The following is a 21,900-nucleotide window of genomic DNA, read 5'->3' as shown; positions in this document are numbered from 1 at the left end:
AAACGAAGGGGAAAGTGAAAAAAAGTTCACCTTTTTAGAAAAAGAACCCAGGCTCTCAGATCAAAACAAACCACACGGGCTCCCCTCTTCCACCAGCCCCTCCTTCAGTGTTCTGACCATGAACTTACAGTCATTTGTTGGACTGATTCCCATTCTGATAAAACAGCAGAGTTGACTTGGTGAAGTATGGTAGAGGATAGCGTCCTGATTAGTCAATCCGATCAACTGGAACTGTGAATTAGTAGACTATGATGTTTGCTTTTGAGGAGGTAGATATTTTATTATTCTGTTTTTGACAAAGTCTGAAAGCTGCGTGTTCAGTGATCAACTGGAACTGTGAATTAGTAGACTATGATGTTTGCTTTTGAGGAGGTAGATATTTTATTATTCTGTTTTTGACAAAGTCTGAAAGCTGCGTGTTCAAGTTTTTATTGTCTTTGGCATTTTAAACTTTATCCACAGGTGGCCTTGATATTATAACTGATGGTCGTGTTCCATTGTTTCGTCCCAGTTAGTTGTATCAGTGAGCCAGCGTGTAGTAAGCCAGGGCTCTGACACTGACACACCCAAAATGAACTACTGCCATTATCAATGCTTTTTGTTACACCTGCTCTTTCCCTGCTATGGTTAGTCAGAATGGCTGCTGAAAAAAAAAAAAAAGACGTTAAGTCACATAATCCTGTTGTGGTGGAAAAACATAATGTTGGTGTTATCTCTCCTTTACATGATATATGAGCTTCAGAGTTCATGCTCTCTGCGTAATGAGAGTGTTTGTGTTTCCTCACAGAATCATAAATCTTGTACAACAAATGAGACAAAGAGACAAGAGTAATTAGACTCTTCTGAATAGAACGGTGATCCAAATCTTCTTCACATGATATCAGCCTAGTGGAAAAAAAATGTGTGCAGCTGTTCCCCGCCTGAGGATCTGTTCTTGCCTAGGTTCCACATATCTGAGCTGCAGCGTGATCCCTGACAGTCCCCCTGCTCTCACAGTGACTGTTTATATTGAGCGTAGCACTATTTGGCCTTCAGAATGCAGCCACACTCATGCAGGGCTTTCCCTGCCGATTTCATTGAGAAATGTTTACCTTCACACTCTAACAGGCTGGGGTGGTCCCATAGCATGGGGGAGGGGTTAATGGGCATGAGTCGCAAGGGCTCAGCTGTGTATATACACTGATGTAAACTGGAAAACACAAGAGTGCAGAGGTGTGATATCAAGGCCATGCGTCATGGGCCAAAAACACCCAAAAAAAACCCCAAAATAAACCATGGTTAAATTCTAAATAAAATAGCCGCCTGTATCGTGCAGAGATACAGTAAGTGTGTGTCATATGGAAACATTGGTATGTGATGCAATATGTGACACAGATGTTGGAGATATCCCCTCAAAAGAGGAACAAAACCATTTTATGTCCTCCTGAGTGTTGGCTTGTGTTCCTGAGAAGGTATGCTGTGACTTCTCTTCCTACGGCACCATCGTTTGGGTTTTTCCTTTTGCCAAGTCTGTCATAAAATCAGTTCAAGCACATTGCGTGTCTGACTTTGAGTTTTTCTCTTGTATCTGTGTGACTGTCTGCTTGGTTAGCACTAGTTCTCAGTATGTGTTGTTCACTGGTGACTGATCAGCTCTTTGTTGAGTCTCATTGGGGGTTGTTGTCGCTTTGTGAGTCATGGGAACTTAGTGATGTGATGCCCAGTCATATTCAGCAAGCACTGACATAAAACCAGGACCGTTACTTTCTGCAGGGTCGCTGAGCTCACCTCCACCCACCAATGACATGTGAAGTGCATTACCACATACACACACTCACGGCTGTTTAGAATAAGCAGTCCTGTAAGTTTCCACAGACACAACACAAATCAGTCCATTACTCACAGTGGTCTCTGCTAACTTCTTTTGTTCTTTGCCTCTTTTTCTTTTATTCTCCTTAACTCTGCTCAGGTTGAGGCCACATGTGCTCCGGAGGAGCTTTGAACCTGTGTAGGATTAAGCGTGTCTGTCTGGCTGAATTCATCTGAAACAGGGCATTGTGCTGCTCAGGCATCTTTGCTCATGGGTCAAAAGCTGTTTCTCCATTCAAAATGTTAAAAAAACTAACTGTATGTTGCTGAGAGAAACCATGAACAGAGTCAAAACAATGTGATTACATTTGCTCATCATTTTTGATCTACAACAACTGAGAACCTTAAACATCATTGGATAAGAGACACTCCTGAGATATTTTTCATGTTATAAAACACAGATGTGGCTACAAACATCAAATGTAGAAAGGAGTCTAATATGAGTCGGGTTTTCATCCTGTTGCCCGGCACTAGGGCACTGCATGGGAATTTGGGCTCCACAAAAAGAAAGACCTCACATCACAACAGAACTGATCTACTGTGCCCCACAACCTTTGACCAATCACAGCTCACTCCCTCTGGTTGGTTCATGTTCATTTACTTTCTAAGTGGTACTGGTATGCAAGAGACTAATCTTTTGAATGAGTATTTCAATAAGATATTGTAAAGGCATGCTTTTTGCATTTAACTTGCATTTTGATTAAAGTCAGATCCTCCTACCCCCTATTACAAAAGTAAGCCTCTCTTTAATAGTGGAACTCTTATTAATAACAAATAACGATTTGAAAATTGAAGATGAAATGTACTCTCACCCTGGGTGTTTATCTTAAGTATTTACATATATTATTGAAATAAAATTATGTATTTCAAACCCATTAGGAAGGCCACCTTGTGTTGATAACCTTTGGCAAGGTTTCCTCAAAAAAAGTATGAATCTAAGAGACAAATGTAAAGCAAGAGAGCACTCTTTGAAAGAGAAGAGCCCACCGTCTTCAACTTAAACTATGTATTCCCATGGGCAGGAAGTCACTTTATCAGTGGATAACCTCACTCACGGTGCAAATCGCTAACATTAAAAACAACACAGTCCATCAAAAATATGAGCAAAGGGATCACTGTAGAACAGGCAACATCTAAGCACATATAAATACATCTAAATACTCTGCCCAAGGGCATGATGGGAAAACTCCAACCACATATTCCCCCACATTTTTAAATGGCAGTGGGTTGAAGTTAGGTCAGTTGAGTCTCTGTAAAGTTGGGCTAACACTGGTGGATCAACACTGCCGAATAACTCCACCACTCCAGCTCTGAGACGTTTAACACTGAGATTGTCACCACCCTGGTTTTGCGGTGTATATTATTATACAGGACCTTGTTCCACATTGACCCTCGCCTTTGAGTGATAACACAGGATAGTCATCAAGACATCATTTTCTCTGCCAAGCCTCAGTTCCAGTAATGAAATTCTCCCTCATCAGTCATTAATGCTTGAAGTACTGTTCATCAGGGCTCACAGGGTTAGCAGCACACAATTATAGCTGAGTATCATCAGCATAATAGTGGAAATTGTTGCCGTGTCTCTTGATGACATTCAGCCCATTATGACTCAGTGCTGTGCATTAATTTGAATAAAATAGTTGTGAATATATTCATCCACTTTGTTTTTCATTATTCACAAAATATTACCCCTAGCATCTGCTATGAAAGTAGATTTACAATTCAGTCATGACGAATCAATTGTGTGAGATGTTGTGTTGTTATGACAGAGTTGTTTTCTGTTCCCTCAAATGTTTCTAAATGTATTTGTTCTTAGATATGAGAGAAGGATGACTCATGAGGTTGCTTTTATTGTGAGGCTGTCTGTCTTTTGTATTCTTGATACAAGTAAGTTGAAAGCTGCATCCTTTCCCTTTCTATGCAGCAATCTTATTATTCTTAATTTAGCCATAACAAATAAAATCCAAGCTACCCCGTAAAATGAAAATGAAATAATGCTTTTGCTGGTATTTCTAAATTAAAAAAAACATTATGGCAAAAGAAATAAGGCCAAATAAAATCACTGTAGAGGAAGGGTTTGTCTTTAGTTTTTTGTGTTTCCATTTCACTGTGGAAAGTAACTCAAATATCAAAGGCAATCACAAAGAAAACAAAAATATTGAATTCGCAAAATTCCCGCATTCCTTTTTCCAAAACCACAGATTGACGTCCTGTGAAATATGTTTATTATCATCTACTCTCCTCCTTTTGTTTTTAGGAGGTGTATTCATTTCACACAAAGACTGACCGACAAATGACGCCATTGCCTGTGAGTATGACACACACCTGGTCCGATCCTTCTGTTTATATCTGCTGCTGACTGACAAAGAAACAGCCCAAACTATATGACAAAAAGAGGAGGCATAGTGTGACAGTGCCTCATATGGAATCACTTGGTTTATATTTGTTTACTCAGCTTGTATTATCTAGCTATGAGATTCCCCAGAGTTTAATACAAACATTTCTCCCATGGGTGAAAATGCGTCTGCATCGTCGCGTCTACCTCTCCCACACGTTAACGCCCGCTTCTGACCACGGCCGATGGGGGATAATGCATGGTTGACTCTTCGCCCCGCCCTGTGAGATGTAAATCTTGTTTTTCTCTGCTGACCACCACGCTCCCAGGAAAAGACAACATTCTTTCAAATGACACGGTTGTAGACTTCCGATTACAGCCCTGTCACTTACTCTACCGACGTGTAAACACATGATGGAGAGACAGAGAGAGAGAGAGAGAAAATCCGAGATATAGAGACAGATAGAGGGAGCTAGGCTGGGCTTCTTAAGCTAAATAGGAATGATGACTCTAGTTAAGATGTCTTATAGCATGACAATGCTGGCTTTCAGGAAAGTTAACAATAAACAAAACTTGTGCCATTGTTATATGTCACCTAAGTGTTCTTTTTCTCATTAAAGCAGTAGTTTCTATATAGACACCTGCAGAAATCTTCCTTAAATGATGTTACATATGAGTTAAAATCACACATTATTGATATTTAGCAACACAAACGATTATTACAATAGTTTGAGCCCTCCATAGCATCTTTGTGATCCTGCGGCCTGTGAGAAGACAGTCCTAGTGCTGGCTCCGTCTTGGCCTCCTGACCAAAAGTGTGATAATTTTAGACTCAAGTCTCTCACATGGTCTGGAGCAAGGACGGCATTTGGAAATAAACTTGGAATTTAGCTTAATTGCAGTTTACAGATTTAGGAGGGGCAGCGTTCTCTTCTTTATTTTCTTGCATAAATAGAGAGTGACTGCAGGCCAAAGACATGAGGTTTCAAAGCCGCAAAAGAGGTTAAAGAACGTCAGAGGCAGCAAGGACAACTTTTCAGCCGGGCTCCACGACGCTCCAACGTGAAATTCTTCCCCCACCAAATCCATCACATTTATTATTCCACCCAGGCTGTTAGGTCTCCCCAGTAAAACCCGACGGTTAGTTTTTAACTGCTTTCTGTACGGCCAAGTTGTTTGCTTTTTTCAGATGCTAATTTTTTTGTTGTAGGAGGTCTCAGCTGGGAATTTTCCCTGATTTTGGTCAGCTCCATCTCTCAACAGCAAATGATTCTTCCTCTGAGGTCCTCCATCTTTGACAGCTTCCCCGCACAGATTTCCCCATTACCTCATTACTATAAGAGAGATTTCTCCCTCTTCATCCTATCTAATCTTTTCCATTTTGCAAAACCTGACTCCCTTACCTGATCTAGTTTTTGTTTGTTCATACTAGTGTGATGACACAATAAAAACATAACCAAGACTCTAGGCTGATGTTGAAGAGCGTCAGAAAGGATTTATAGCTTATGAAAACAGCATAATGGAATAGTTGCCGGGATTTAGCAAACAGGCAGAGGGAGGAAATGTAATAGATGCCTTTCAGGTGGGATACCAGGGGACAGGACATAAACTGTGAACCGGTTCAGCGGATTAAAATCGCTCCCTCTCTTGCTGCTTGGTCTCAGGGTGTGAATGATTAAGTGTGCAGGCCTCCCTCATGGTCAGGGTTGCTGGGATGACAGAGATTAGATGTCCATAAATCTGACATTAAAGCACTCTAAAATCTGTTTTTACTGATTTAAACACACACTAACACACATCAGCCTGTTTGCACACTCCAAGCACTTTGACAGGAATGCCTTTTACAGCTTAGATAAAAGCCACATTCTGGAAACACTGATGAGAAAAATGGTCGTCAATAACGTACACTTTTGGAAAGTAGGCCATTCAAACTGCAGTATGTCCACATTAGCCAGAAGCATTCTCTACCCCAGACCTGGAAACACCGTCACTTCAAAGAAGGGCTTCATCAAACTCAAGAAAACAAGACCTGGACATGGGGCATCCATCACTGCTGTGAGACGGGAAGGTGGGTGATAAAGAGGCTCGGTGGGGAGAATAAGTAAGATTCAAGGCATGACTGGTAGGTCTTGAGATAGGATGAGTGTGTAAGATTTAAGTCGTCCCACAGGGTGAGCGTAAGACGGTGTGATGCGGGGCTGAGTGATTCAGGGAGGAAATGGTGAGTGACTGGGGCCCATAAATGTGTTTATTAGGAAAACAGGAAGGATGGAAAGAATGAAAAGTCAGTAGAAATTATTCATTTCACTGGTGGCACTTTCAGGTCAGCTGATAATGTGTTAGTGTAGAAGTTCACAGCTGGATTTATAGATTGGTCTGAAAGCTGAGACTATACATCTTGGGTTTATGTGAAAGCAATACTTTAAAACTATGGGAGTGAATGAGTCATCATAATAGTTTTCTCTGTCAACATTTGCTGCCATTTATAATTCTGTTTGTCTGGTGTATTTGTGCAAAAAAGGACAAAGTTTCAGCAGTGACTGTTGAGTGGTCATCAGAGTAACTGCTTGTATCTCTGAAGATGGCTTCAAGAGAATCTGGTTTCCAACCTTTTCCAAATGTCTCAGAATAACAATTATGTGATTTCACTATTATGCATACTTTTCCTATATGAAGACAATGCACAGCTACTTTTAAGCAATGTTACAGGTTTGAGGAAAGCAGGAGTTATTTTCTGTAATGCAACAAGGAATGCTGGTGAGAAGCGCTCTGACAATGAGGTCATAGGTGCTGCCACTGCTTAAAAAAGCTAGCTGTGGACACAGGCCGTAATGCTGACAGCCCACCTTTATTTATTGATTGCCTTTAAATGAATAACGAAATGTCATCCACAAATCGGTCAGAGAGGCCAGAAACATCATACTATTCTTGAATATCTTAGTCCTTAATGTGGTTAGTTAGTCCAGTATTAAAGTGTCTGCACTTATAAAAGAGGACTCTTCTTGAAGTACAATCCTAAGTGTTGTGCATGTCCCATTCTAAAGTTTGTCCCAACAGTGAAGCAGCTGAGAGATCTACAGGTTCATCCTGATGTCCTTCACATTGTTATCAAAAATAAAGTTGCATAGAAAAGTCATGTCTAAATGAAAAATGCTCCTTTCTTCAGTCAGCTGTTATTCAAACACATGAATGTTATGGTAAGGTCCACCGTGACAATGGCGGCATGTCAACTTCAGTTTTTTCCCTAGATTCTTTCAATCATCAGCAATGCTATAAAGAAAAGTTTAATGTCAATATTGCATGCCTCAAATCAGGGTTAACTTTTCAGAGCTTGTTCTTTCCTGAACATTAGACAATCGTAAACCCCACCTCAACCATACCTCACATTCCTAACCCTGTGCAAGTGCTCTGTTTGCTTATATAGCTAAATAAACTGTAAGAGCTGACCCCCCTTGATAGCAGCTAAATGGTGCATGCTAACCACTCTCAATGGCTATGCTAACATGCCAAAGGTTTTATTTATTTATTTTTTTTGGTATGTATGCCACGTTACTTTCACAATGTCCCTCAAATACAAAAAAGTTTTCAAATTAGCAAATAAAAATCAATCAAAAATACATTGAAAGTTATGTGGGATCTGTGCAACATTTTGTCACAAGACAAGAAAAATTGTAGCTAAAAGTAGGTTGTTGATCTCCTACTGCACATCTCATCTGTCTGTCATGTTACAAGGAGGAGAGGGGAGGTGCATGTGTGCACATGTTTGTAAATGCTTCTATGTATGTTTGCAATTGAGGCAAACAGACAGCGCAACCGCTGATAAGATTATGAACATTAGCTTATGGTGGGCTGGCCAAGCAGGAGTTACTAAGGTCTGTATGGTATCAAGTTATCAACACTCATATAAGACGAAAGCGGTACTTTATATGGGCCAGAATTATTCTCTGCCATTGGCTGATGCACTGTACACACTCCCTCCAAACTTCCCCCAATCCCTATAGTGTTGTTCCCCTCTAGACACTTCCATGTCAAGTAGATACCTGTTGTAGGATTTTCTACAGTTTTCATTAAATAAAGTCCTCAATATAAAACAAGAAGTAAAGAGCCTTGAAAAAGTTTGTGCCCCCTTCCTGATTTCTTTCTCTTTTGCAAATGTATCATACTTAAATTTTAATATTAAGACAAAGATAACACCAAACCTAACAGGCCCTATGTGAAAACATAGCTGCTCCCTAAACCTAATAACTAGTTGTGCCATCCTTGGTGGCAACAACTGCAAATAAGCTTTGGAATAACTGGCAATGAGTCTTTCACATTGCTGTAGGGGAATTTTGGCCCACTCTTCTTTGCAGATTAGTTGTAATTCCGCAACACTGGATGGTTTTCTAGCATTTAAAGGCCTGTTTAAGGTCATGCTACAGCATCTTAATCAGATCCAAATCTGGACTATGATGAAGCCACTCTAAACCATCATTCTGTTCTTTTTTTAGCCATTCAGAGGTGGACTTGCTGGTGTTTTTTGGATCTTTGTGCTTGACCTTGAGGTCACAAACTGATTGGCAGTACATTCCCCTTCAGGATTTTCTGGAAGAGAGCAGAATTCATTGTTCCATCAAGAATCAAGCTGCCCCGACCATCATACCACCACCACCATGTTTAACTGTTGGTATGATGTTCTTTTTATGAAGCACTGTGTTAGTTTTATGCCAGATGTAACGAGACGTACACCTTCCAAAAAGTTCAGCCATGTCTCATTAGTCCACAGGATATTTTCCCCAAAGTCATAAAGATCATTAAGATGTTTTTTTTTTTTTTTTTTTTTTATTTTGGCAAATGTGAGACGAGCCTTTTTGTTCTTTTTGGTCAGCGTTCTTTTTGTTTTTTGCCTTGGATCTCTCTCATGGATGCCATTTTTGCCCAGCGTCTTCCCGATTGTAGAATCATGAATGCTGACCTCAACTGACCTCGTGAGGCCAGCAGGTCTTACGATGTTGTTCTGGGTTCTTTGGTGACCTAAGTCCTCTATTTACTTTTGGAGTCATTTTGGTGGGCTACAGCTGGAAAGACTCAACTCTGTTCCAAGTTTTCTCCATTTGTGGATAATGGCTTTCATCGTGGTTTGCTGGAATCCTAAAGCCTTATAAATGGCTTTGTATCCCTTTCCAGACTGATAGATGTTAATGACCTTATTGCTCATCTGTTCTTGAATTCCTTTTTGGATGGCTTTTTTCCTTTCATAAATGAAATCATTATTTATGACTGCATTGGATGTTTACTTGAGTGATCTTAAATGTTTCAGTGTAATGCATATGCAAAAAGAAAGAACACAGGAAGGGGGCAAATACTTTTTCACAGAACAATAAGGAATCATGGTGATCTTTGTATGTAAACTTTAGTTATTTTTTGTTATTAGATAATGGCAAAAATGTCTGCCAATGTATGACAGATTTTCATGGCTGCCTAAGTGTTACTACATATTTTAGTTTGTTCATAATCTGTTTTTCATTGATATTTTTGCTCAAACTACGAATATAAAGTATCTCTGCTGTACAGGAGAGTCCGAGGATCTTAAAGCCATGATGGATTCATCCTGAAAGGACCACACATATTTTCAGATCACAATCCATCCAAAAGTTGAGATGTTAATTGTGCTGGTGGACTGTTAAACTGAGATCATCCTCCCAAGAGCCCCTGTGCATCCATCTTAAAAGGAAAAATAATTCAATCATGTATTGATTGGACCAGATGTTTTAAGAAGGAAAAATCAAGTGTATCAAGTAAACTTCAGCTGATGTGTTTGATTTCTTAAGTAAAATTCCCAGAAAATATTTTTTCATCATAGTTGAATTTGATTTAATCCAAAATAATCCATCTAATCATTTAGGTGAACCTGAGTTGTCAGACATGTGATACTTTTATCCTTGCTACTAGTGCATCTCATTAGTCCTTTGTAACACTTAGTTTTTGGCAGCTTACATCCTAATCCTAACTTTTTGACATCTGTGACTGCAATGTGAGCATCTGTCAGTCCAACTTTTCTTCCTGGTACTGAATGTTTACCATCTGGAGGTTTCCTTTCTGCTGGAGTCTGTTTGAGCTGTCAGTGTGAATGGTTTGCAGAAGCCCGGTGGTGTGAGTTCGTTTTGATACTGTGTTTGTTCTTGCTCCTCTCTAACCCTCTGCCCTTCAGAGCATGCTGGGTGATTGACAGGTGAGAGTGATTGTGGGGGTCACCAGGCGTGCAGACCTGAGGGGTAAGACCACTTTCGTGACCGGACATGCAGGCAGACTTTCCAGTCTTATGTTTGCTGGTGACAGACAAGTGGTTTATTAGTGTAGGAAGGGTGTGGATCTGTGACCCAGATCAGACTGTGAATCACAGAAGAATTCATGACTAATCAATCAGTTTCACTTTAAATTTCTGAACTGTGGCACGGAGATGAATATCATATCTATTTCACCATAAAACAAATCAGGGGTTTTGTTTGATACCCCATATCTTCAAAATATTCTCAGACTAATCCTGTTTTGTTGAAATTGGATTAATTAATCAAATTGTACTCATTGTAGTTTGTTGTGATCCAGTATTGCCTTTTGCTTCTAAGGTTTTTTTTTTTTTTTATTAAACCGTGACTTTGTTATTGTAAGATTTCTTATTTGATATTCAACAAAATACCAATGAATATTTTTTATCATACTGCAGTCATGCACATGCTTCCTGCAAATCTAGAATGATAATGCATTAAATCACATGTAAGACCCCTTAGAGAGCTGTTATCGAAATATCTGCATTTTGACAAAGAAGTTCCTCTGAAAGCCTTCTTTACATGCATCTTCAAGATCTGACAATGTGCTGACACAAGCAGGTTTCAACAGAGCTCAGGCATCTCATCCATCCCACAAGGATCTTTCTTAAATCTCATTCAGGGCCTGTCTTTCCATGGGTAAAGTATCCAGGTATCCAGAAAATAAAGTAAAAGGAACTGAACTTTATGGGAAAATTCATTTAATGATTACACAAAGGGGCAAAAAAAATCGCAAAATATAGTCAAAAATGGGTTCAACGTGGCAAAAATTGGCAGAAAAAAGTGGTGAAAAGTGGTCACATTGTAGCATAAATGAGTTAAAAGTGGCAAAACTTAGATAAAAGCTGCAAAAATGGGCTTAGAAAGGCAAAGAGTGGAATATATATATATATATATATATATATATATATATATATATATATTCAAAGAGAGAGAGAGAGAGAGAAAGAAAGGATATTGTGGAAAAATGGTGAAATGCGGTTAAAAAATGGTGAAAATGAACAGAAGTGGCAAAAACTGGTAAAAATGGCAACAATAGTTTACAGAGGCTAAAATGTGTAAAAAGTGGCCAAATAGGTTAAAAAAGATAAAAGGAAAAAAAAATCCAAAGTAATGAGATGGGGTTAAAAAGTAACAAAAATGGGTTAACAGTGGCAAAATTGGCCGAAAAGAGGTGGTGAAACGTCATTACAAAGTGGCTATTATGAGTAAAAAGTGGCAAAAAATGGATACAAGTGGCAAAGATGGACTATGAAAGGCAAAAGTGGCCAAAAAATAGTTGGAACAAAAAAAGAAAAGCGGTTAAAAAGTGGTGAAAATGCATTAAAGTTGCAAAACAGGTAAGAAGCACCAACAGTGGTTTATAGCGACTACAATGTGCAAAAAATGGCCAAATGGGTGGAAAATGGTGGAAGTGGCCAAATTGGTGTCTAAAGTAGTGAAAGGGGGTTAAAAAGTAGCAAAAGTGGGTTAAGAGTGCCAAAGATTGGTGGAAACAATAATGACAGTCTTAAAGTGGCATGTATGAGTAATGTGATATCAGACACCGATAATAGCTTGACTCACTTTTCAGCTCCAGAGGGAAGTAACTGTTAGCCAGGATGCTGGCACCGATACTGCTGATCCAACACACACGCACTGACATCATTATTGAATCAAAACCAGGGAGGGCCCAATCGCTGGGTTTTTCTTTAAAATCTAATTCTATTGGGCCATTTACCTGAACATAAATGCAGCTTTTTTTTTGTTGTGTTTGTAACTTCGCAAGCCTTGTATGTTCAAAAGGAAGCCCAGCCTAGTTTTCAACACTGTTTTAAGTTAAATGAGGAGTGTGTGCTCAGTGATGATGCTGTCCTCACCCTAACCCTCACCAAAATGCTAACAATGTTCAAAATATTACCAATGCTTTACTCAGAGCAGAAGGTTAACTCATGCGTAGTTTTACACCAAGGGTTAACCTTTAGCTATAAACTTAAACAGGTAAATTATATGCCTCCAAAATTACAGCCTTTACACAGCTCTGATTTTATGAACTGCAAGATGACCACAGTGAGTAATACAACAAAGGGAGCTTTCTGCAGCTCTGGATACAGAGTTTAGTGTATTTAAAGAGGAATATCATGGCAACCAAGGGGCATATTATACACTTTGTGCTGATTTCTTTATATATTTAAGTACATCATGTAGACTCTGCTGCATACAGCTTTCATGCTTATGCAGTTGGTCACTAAAACTCCTCTTAAGCAGCTTCAGAAAATTGCTGTATTGTAGATCTTAACCTTTCATTGCAGACCTATTCTGTGTAGATCAAGAATATTGGATTTCAGCTGCTGGAAAATAGAAAGTCGAATCAGTCTCTTTGTTGGAACAACTCTGATTCCCAATGTGCATTTGATAGAATTTTCATAGTAACAGCTCTGATATCAATCTTAGATTGAAAATCAAATCATTTTTTCTGGTCTTGTTGCAGAGGTTTATCAAATTGAAGTGAATTATTTTGGTTTACTTCTTAACTGTGAAGAAAGGGAATCAATGGGCTTGAGAAAGGAAGAATTCATGACACTGAACTCAAAATCCTGAAGTCTGCAAATGAGTTCTTATTTTTATCTGTGTATACAGCCTACCAGATAGAAAAAATATATTATTTTAATGGCATACAAAGCTTTTATTACGCTGTCTCTTATGGACTGTTAAAATGATCAAACCACACAAATGTTTCCCAAAGTGTGGGTCACAAGAGGCCTTTTACTACAAAAACCATAAACATAATTTTGAACATTAAAAACAAGTTTCAAATGATAAAAAAAAACCTGATTACATGTTACAATGCTTTCTTAAAGCAAAGCCAGAAGATTTCACCTATGTGTCACCTTGTCAGCATTTATTTTGCCTGATGTACAGAGCAGGTGTCATGGTTTTACTGGTGCTATAATAAATAACTGGTTATGCATCTTTAAACATTCTGCTGTTGGAGTTTTAATGTTAGTTTTTGGTTATTTTTAGAATATTATTACAGATTATTGAAATTATTAATATAAATAAATAGAAATATTAATCAAGATTAATACCCTAATTAATTAATACCCACCCTAAAGGCAGGGAACGTCCCACCACAGTTATTTTTGGCTGACCGCTGAGATCAGCCCTACACATGGCAATGTCTGTGTCTGAGTATGTCTGTTTGTCTGTAAGTAACTGAGTGAGTGACACTTTTGTATGAGCCATACACGACAGAGTTGCGTTTGCTTGGACTGAATGCTGTCACTAATGGCTGCCTCCACTGTGTTAACTAGGTTCTAGTTAACATCATGTATATATGGCTCATCAATACAGAGTTGCTCTATGGGCGGGGTTTACTCACGCTCAAAGCCCTGTAATGGCTGCTCCCACTGCTCTAAATACTCAGCTATAGCTTTAGCCTCTGTTTCGCCAGAGCTGGGCTGCATTTTTGTATGACAAAGACTAAAACAACCCTATAAGATTTTCATGTTCGGAAAGATGTTTTTACTCCTCTGCTGAGCTGCTTTGACATGACTGTGTGATAGTTGAGGGGGAAAAGGGAACTTGTTGTGTGAATGCTTGTGGACTAGCCAAACGTTAGCTCAGCCTTAGCCAGAACAACAAATTTCTTCATCACAGCTGAGAGCAACACGGAAAGCTTTCTGCGAAAAAAAAAAAAAAAAAAAAAAACGAAGATGCCGCTCTTCTGCCCCCCGCTTCAGCATGACAATGTGATAGTTGTTGTATACAGCTAATGAGTTGTTGTGTCCCATCTAAGGACTAGCAGGCCTGTCATTAGCTGACTGAGCCACAGCAGCGCTTCTGTCTGAAACAGACAATGTGTCTAAATTCAAACAAGCACAGAAAGCAACACTGAAAGCTTTCTGTGACAGAAACAAATGTTCTCTCTCTACTCCCGGTCTGTTTCGGCATTGCTTCCCGATCGTGGCGGTGAGCTTGTCCTGTTTACTCAGGCGTTAGCTGTAGCTTTTAACTTGGATGTCGCAGTTGGATGTCGCAGTAGGACCGCTGCTGTTTAATCCGACCTGGGCGCTGTTCTTGTTGAAATCAGGGCACAAAGCCATACCGACAGCTTGTAGAAGAAAGGGGGGGGGGGGGGGGTGCTGCTCAGATTTTATCTCCTCACACACTGAAAGAGACAGCCAGAGAGAGAGGGCAACATGTAGCTTTTTACATTTCAGTAGCCATTTACTGTACCTTTGGCTGAAAGTAATAAACTACTAATAATCATGACAAAGTCACTCTGCCAGAACACACATTTCAGTCAGGCATTCCAACAAGCACCCCAGATAGTTGCGGTCAGCCATATACTAGGTTTTTACCTAGTCTTTTTAATTGTACAGAGTATACCTGGCTTTAGTTTATGGCTTTGTTGGTTGAAGTACACCAGTAGCCATAAACCATATTAAAAGGTTTTTAAATTATTGACTGAAGTATTTATTATTCATATTATTAAGCCATTGGTTTGTTTTTGTTCTCTGCTGACAGATGTGGATGGAGACTTGCTCTATATCTTACTTAAATAGGTGACATATGAAGAATGAAGGTGTTCCCCCCTCCTTTCACCACTTATACTATCAGTTACAGTGACCTTTACAATGCTTCATAAAGCTCACCTTTTTCATCTCTTTTTCTCTGTCACTCATCTCCTCAGATGACAGGACATCCACGATACCATCCACCAGCTAGGGCTTGCTTTGGTATCCCTTTTTAGCACCCAGCTTTAACCCCAAACCCTCCGCATTATTGCTTCCAGGGAGAGGTGAGATCATCCCAACTTTTCTGCATCTATCAGGAAGACACGTATAGACACACAACCCCTGATATAGTGCACCCTTACAACCACAATGATTCACACTAGCTCATTGTACTCTCCGCGCCTCTCAAGTTGTGTGACTGAACGAATTATGTGCTACAGCGAAGACCTAAGATCTGTCAAACAAAGCATTCATATGTCATGTCTCTCTCGCAACCTCTTTACAATTTCCCCTCAAGCACTATGGTGACAGTTCATCATTCATATCACTAGGCAACTCCAGATAGTTTTTATATGAAGCCATGGAGAAGCAAAATGATGAAAAAGAAAGTTTTATGTGATATTTCTGTTCTCAATAATAGAGCTGAACCAAAAGATAACATGACAGCGTCTGAGCATAACCACAGCAGCCAAAGAAACAATCATCATTTGACATTTCTAGTGTAAATTGACTGAGCTTTAACCTGGCATGTGCCACTTGGCTACTGAAGTTTTGTACTTACTAAAAGTAACTCACTCAGAATGAACAAATTACTCACTTATTCACTGAAGACGCTTTAAGTGAGCGCTGAAAGTTGCAGCGGTAATAGCAGTGATGGGTTATGAAAATTGCTGTGTATTTAAGTGGTTTTGAACTGAGGTAGATTGAAGTAGGGTTGCTGACAGTATATGTGCATGGTTTAGCTGGAGTGAAAGCAGCCAGAGAAGAGATTAGCACAGATGCAGCTTCAGCAGCAGTTTTTACCAGAACTGGACAGCATTTCTTTATTAAAGAAGCAGGTGATGCTTCATCAGGCTTAAGGCCTTTGCACACTGAGTCTTTTTTTTTTCATCCAAATTTTTCACACATTAAAAAGGAAAATCTAGCTCATGTTGATCTAATCTGGTTTGCACACTCACACCGAAATTTTCGTTCGTCACAATTTTTTCAGAAAGGTTTGATTTTATGCAAAATTTCATACAGTCCACGTCATTTAAATGGTTGACTGTTGATTCAGATCAGTGCTTCATTCTTACCTGCTCACCCCTTCCCCACCCCTCCTCTCTCTTTCTCTCTTTCCCTCGCTCGCACCAAAACCTCACTCACACTGTAGTTTGTCAGCGTATTATGTGGCTATCAACCATGGAAATATAACAGATGAAGGCATAAGTCTGTAGCCTACTCACAGGTCATAACAAAGACTGAAGTAAAAAGTTGCTCTCCATCTCTCCAACTTGGCTCAATGCTATGACACATGAGTGGGTGCTGTATTAGCTCTCTGTCATGATGGATGGATCCAGCAGGATTTTGAAGGAGTGGCAGAGCCATAGGCTTGCAGTATGGAACTACTTACCAGATTCTATGAATTTTTGCAGTGAAGGCAAATAAAAATGGATTAGACTCAGTGTGCAGGGTCCAAGTGTGTGACATTTTTCCAAATTACAGATCAGACAAAAATGCATCCAAAAATAACAGACCCAAAGTGTAAAGACCTTAAAAGGGAAATTTGGGTATTTTTGAAGATAGGTTGTAAGGTACTTGGCATTAGCCTCCAGTGATTTTAATAAGCATTGCCACTTCAAACAGAAAGCACTTGGGCAAGCTAGGCTATGCAGCATAGCAGATGGGTACAGTTTTTCCACGTATTCTAGCAGGTTCAAGGTATAAATGGGCCATCAAACAATGCTGGCTTAATCATACGCTATATTGAAAATGCTTAAAGTGTTTTATTTTTTCACACAGAAAGCTTCTGCATTTGGCATTATTTTCTAATGCAAGCTTCAGGTGCGTGCTCTTCCACCTCAGCTGTTTGGATCTGCAGGCTTTGTCGGAGGAAAAAACAATGCCCTAAGCTCAAACTACTCACCTCAGTTTTCCTCTTCAACAGCTGACACAATGTTTTAATACAGTGAGAAAATGGTACCAACTCTAGCTTGTCTGCTTATCAGCCATTAAAAGAATAAAGTGACAGCCATAAACTTACTTGGATGACAATTTTCTATTTTGCTCTTCTGGACCGTTTCAGTTTCTCCAATTTATATTCAAAAAGTTGAAGGAGGTCCATGAAATACCAGTGTTCAGTTAGGCAGGGAACTCTGGATGGGGAGAGATGCAGGCTGTGAGTGAGCCGCCATCCTCAATCAGAAATGTCCTGAAGAAGTGTTGTAACAAAGTCCCACACCTGACAACAGTAGTTCTCTTGGACATGGGCTCACAGTTCCCACACCTATACCAGCAGGTAAATCAGGATGTAACCTGCTAATTACTCTCCATTCAAGTTCCTCACCCTCTCTTTCTTCCTGCTGAGTCTCCTTCTGTAAAAGTTCCTCTGCATTTTCTGGTTCATGTAATAATCCACAGTAAACAGCATGTCATCATCAGTCAAGTCAGAATTTTTCATTTTAGTGTTGTTTTAGTTTAGTTTCCTGTTGTTTCCTCTGACAAAGCTTACAGACCCAAACAGCTGTTCAGAAACGCTGAGGCAGAAGAATATGCAGCTGGTAGCTTGCATTGCAGTATAGTGCCAAGTGCAGAGTCTTACTGGGTTAAAATTAAATGATTCAAAAAAAATGTCAATATAGTGTAAAATTGAGACAGCATTGTTTTTGCCCATTTTTACCTAAGACTGGCAAAATTACACAGATAAACTGTACCGTCTGCTATGCTGTATAGCCTAGCTTCCTCAAGCATGTCCTGTTTGAAGCAGAAATGCTTACTGAAGTTGCTGGAGTCTAATCGCACTAACATTAGTACCTTATACAACCCAACTTCAAAAATACCAAAATATCCCTTTAAGAGGCATTAAATTGTTGTAACATAAAAACTGAACAAACCAACAAAACGGGTAAAGAGAATGCAGACTGCAGTATTGATATGAAACAATGAAAGTGTTATTAGATATTCACTAACCAGAAAAGCTTCGTCACATTGTATTTTGGATAGTCAGTTAAAATAAACCTCCTAAGAAGACTTATTTTTCTCCTGATGTATGCATGGAAATATCCCCAAAAGGCTCCAACAATGCAAACACAGTCAATAGTAAGAATTAGCAGAGATGAAACCTAATGGACAGGCTTAAAACATTTAAACTCTACTGTAAAGTTGGGGGGTTAAATATGGGGTAAAATAGGGATTGACTAACTTTTGGAACCAGCCTTGAGAGGCCACTCAGAGTATTGCAGTTCTTTTTTTGCCATTTACACTCACTTCACTTTTTGCCCTGCCTTTTTTTTAGATTCATTGTTCGGCTATTTGCCACCATTCAGATATGACAGTGGGGAGTAAATCAGGAAAGAGAGAGGGGGATGAACCTTGGCTGCCCATTTAGAGGACCTTCTCAAAATTTAGGCTGACCAAATAAACAAATAGGGGTATTTCTTACAAATAAACCAACTTTAAATTATTTCTGTATTCCTTATTGTATTTAAATGTCCACAGCATTGTGCCCCGAACTCTGAATCATTATATAATCCCAGATGGTTCTCTGGCGCCTCTGCTCATCTGTAACATGTTCATGGGTCCAGCCGGCATACACACCAGAGCATGCCGGCAGGCCTTTGATCTTTCTCCCCGCCTGGGCCTCCTCCAAAGGTTTTAGCCTCCTTGAGCTTGTCCAGCCTGGATCTGCTGATCTAATTCACTGCATCTATGCAAACAATATGTCACTCCAGAAATAAGTTGCGGCTCTCTTTGGGCTCTTCAAGTAGAGATTTAAACATCCGTAAGCATTCATGGGCTGCAGGTCCAGGTAAAGTCTACCTTTGTCGGCTCCCGGTCCTAAAGAATGCCAGCATCTGCCAGCTCCAGACAGCCTTTCACAATTTAACTCCTGATATCTCCACCCCAAAGGCAGAAGAGGTTTTATATCTGCACCATATGTTACACTGTGGGAAATGCATGCTGGGATGTTGCAACAAGTATCGATATTTATCTGTTTGACTCTAGCCTTAATGATTTGTGATACATTTTCACCTGTGGTGAAGGGTTAAATAGCTGCCATATGGTCTTTTAAAGGGTAATATACAGTGCTTAACAAATTTATTAGAACACCCTAACCCTAACCAAAGTAAGGTTTATGCCACAGCTGCCCTTAATTAATAGGATTGGTAATTACAAAGTCATTTTTTATGTTTCTGCAATGGTTAATACACCAATATGTAGAAGCTCTTTAACCCAAATGATATTTTTAATGCTAAAATATAATCATTATTGTTATCCATGAATTTTCAAATTTACTGATTTACCAAAAAACTGAAAAAAAAGTAAAGCACATTAAAATTTCTTAATATGTCAAATTATAGTTATTTACTTGAATTCCTGAACAGAAAAATGAGTTTTAGTGGTTGAATGTTATGCTTGATTAATTTCTGTCTTCTCAGAGAAGTCCAGTGAGCCGGCTCAAATTTGGGTGAATTGAGTTTGAAATTCCTTATTCCTGTTCAAAATGGTAAAATGTGGAGAGCTCCCTGAAAATGAAAGCGGCCGCATTAAAGCACTTCTTGATGCTGGATGGTCTTTGAGACAAATATGACAGATGGTCTAATACATTTGTTAAGCACTGTATGTGTCGTTGAAAACCAAGTCACTTCACTTTGGTATCAGATAAACTCACAAATGCAGTGCCTAATCAGACATCTGATAGATTTAGATTTAGATATGGATGTGCACTTGCTCAGATATGCGTATGTGATCCAGGGGGTAAAAGACAGTAAAATATCCCACTGGCTTCACTCTGTTATGCTCCTTTTGTGAGTCTCAGTGAGAGGAGGTTGGCTTGACTCTCTTGTTTTGGATAATTGTACACTACCGAGGTCTGTGGTCCCCTTCTCTGTCTCCCTGTGGCCTCGGCTGCAAGAGCCATATTTAGGTTGCACGTCCTCCTCATCCTATCCTGTCTCATCCCCATCCTGCCTGACACACCCCCACATCGCAGTAGGGGGCAGATAAAAGGACAGCGAGTGGTCAGACTGTACATGCCGTATAAAACTGTTCTCACTTACTACAAGACTTGTTTTGACTTCTCTTAGCGTTCAGAATCTTTGTTTTGGACCTGTTTTGTGGACATATAGTTCCAGCCTTGGTTACATAAATGTTTTTTAGAGAATTTATGCAACCAAAAATATTTTAAACCTTGCTTTAGTTGTACTCGTTTGATTTTATTTTTGAAGGTTGTCTGTGACTTTTCTGTGGACATCGCATTTTGTTTATGAAAGGAGAGTAAGTCATATGCTAGTTTGTGCTATTTGAATGCAACACACTTTATTCTAAAATTTCATTTATGAAAATCATGAACAATGATTGTAAATTTAAATACTTCTAAACTTAATGGTGAAATATCTTGCAAAGTTCTGTTTGTGGTTGTGCTGTTTCGGGTATTTCTTTAACTGTAAAATAAATTCTAAAGTGCTGCTCCAGTTGTAGATCCATAACTGTGTCTTTAACACAAGAATTACTAAACAGATGAGACACATATGACAAACCTCATGAACCATGGTGAACTTTTTTGCTGAACAACCTTTTTGTAAGAATCCTGTGAACAAAGGAAAACGTGGGGTTCATTTAACAACTAAGGACTGACATGATCAGTCAACTAAACAATTACTGGTTGTGTCAAAGCAGCCACAGCTGATTATTGGCTACAGCCATACTGCTCTACTACCCTCATGTTAACCAAAGCAGTGGACGATTAGCAGCTCTTAGCACAGAGATTTCTGGAACTATTTTGATCTGTTAAATGGATATGGCACAGTAAGCATTTACTTGTGTTTCCATTATCAAAAGTTGGAAAGAGTCCCAAATAACTGATCTGTACTGTCCCACTTTTTTGGTACCCTTCTGTAAGCCAGGCTTACCCTGGTCCCAAAACTGTGGAGCTGCATACAATAAAGAGTTTGCCCTGATGTCACTTTCAGTGCGCAACGCCACTGCTCAGCCTGGCTGCAAAACATGGCCGTCTGCTCTGTGAGGAGTTTGTTAAAATGAGGGGGAAAACCCACTATCTGCTTTAATTAGGGATATTTGGACTCAACAGAGATCCATGCTGTTTCCTGGACCACTGATGCAAATCGGGTTTCCTGGCATTTACATGGACCATATTTCAAGTACACAAAGCAGAGCCTGAAGGCACACATCAGCCTGCTTTATCAATGATGCCATCCAGTGGCTGGTAGAGCCTTGTTTTGAGTTTTATTATGACATAGCACATGATTGTGAAAGGGTGGAGCCCTAAATATCTCGCGTCCCAACCTACGGTTCCGACCTAGACTTTGGGAATGAGTGCACTAGGCAACTTTGTCAGATCTTGAGACCACATACCTGTCGGTCTGCTGTCTAGAATAAGGACTTCACTGAGGATTCCCCACATATAAGATCTCTCAAATGGGACTTCAGAAGACAAACCAACATGGAGGACAATTGAAATCCTTTGCTGGCTGTTATTCCACAAGACGCTGGCCTGGCACAAGAATGTCAACCAATAACTTTCCTACCTCATGTCTGAATCTTTTTTGATATTTAAAGGCTGATTGTGTATAAAACTAACCTTGCAAAGCAGATGGATATGCCCGTTTCCTTGTTTCTCACTGGCGAATCCATCTTGCAAAGCTCCTATCTGAACCATTTTGGCCCAGTTAGAAAGTGACAGGACCAATCAGCA

General features: G+C 39.6%; 1 protein-coding gene across 7 annotated transcripts in view; it reads left to right on the top strand.

The window, feature by feature from the left end:
- Positions 1-21,900, top strand: part of LOC121514802 (zinc finger protein 469) — a 299,944-nt gene that overhangs the window by 182,060 nt on the left and 95,984 nt on the right. For 5 of the 7 annotated variants that reach the window (XM_041795139.1, XM_041795138.1, XM_041795146.1 and 2 more), the window contains one exon: positions 4,106-4,156. The exons of the other annotated variants lie outside the window; for them this stretch is intronic. The gene's annotated coding sequence lies outside the window, so the exon portion shown is untranslated. The remainder of the gene's footprint in view (positions 1-4,105; positions 4,157-21,900) is intronic. 7 annotated transcript variants of the gene reach the window in all.

Source organism: Cheilinus undulatus, linkage group 9 (assembly GCF_018320785.1).
Source record: "Cheilinus undulatus linkage group 9, ASM1832078v1, whole genome shotgun sequence".
Lineage (NCBI taxonomy): Eukaryota > Metazoa > Chordata > Actinopteri > Labriformes > Labridae > Cheilinus > Cheilinus undulatus.
Note: the sequence above shows the minus strand (reverse complement) of the source record. Positions and strands in the feature narration are given on the sequence as shown.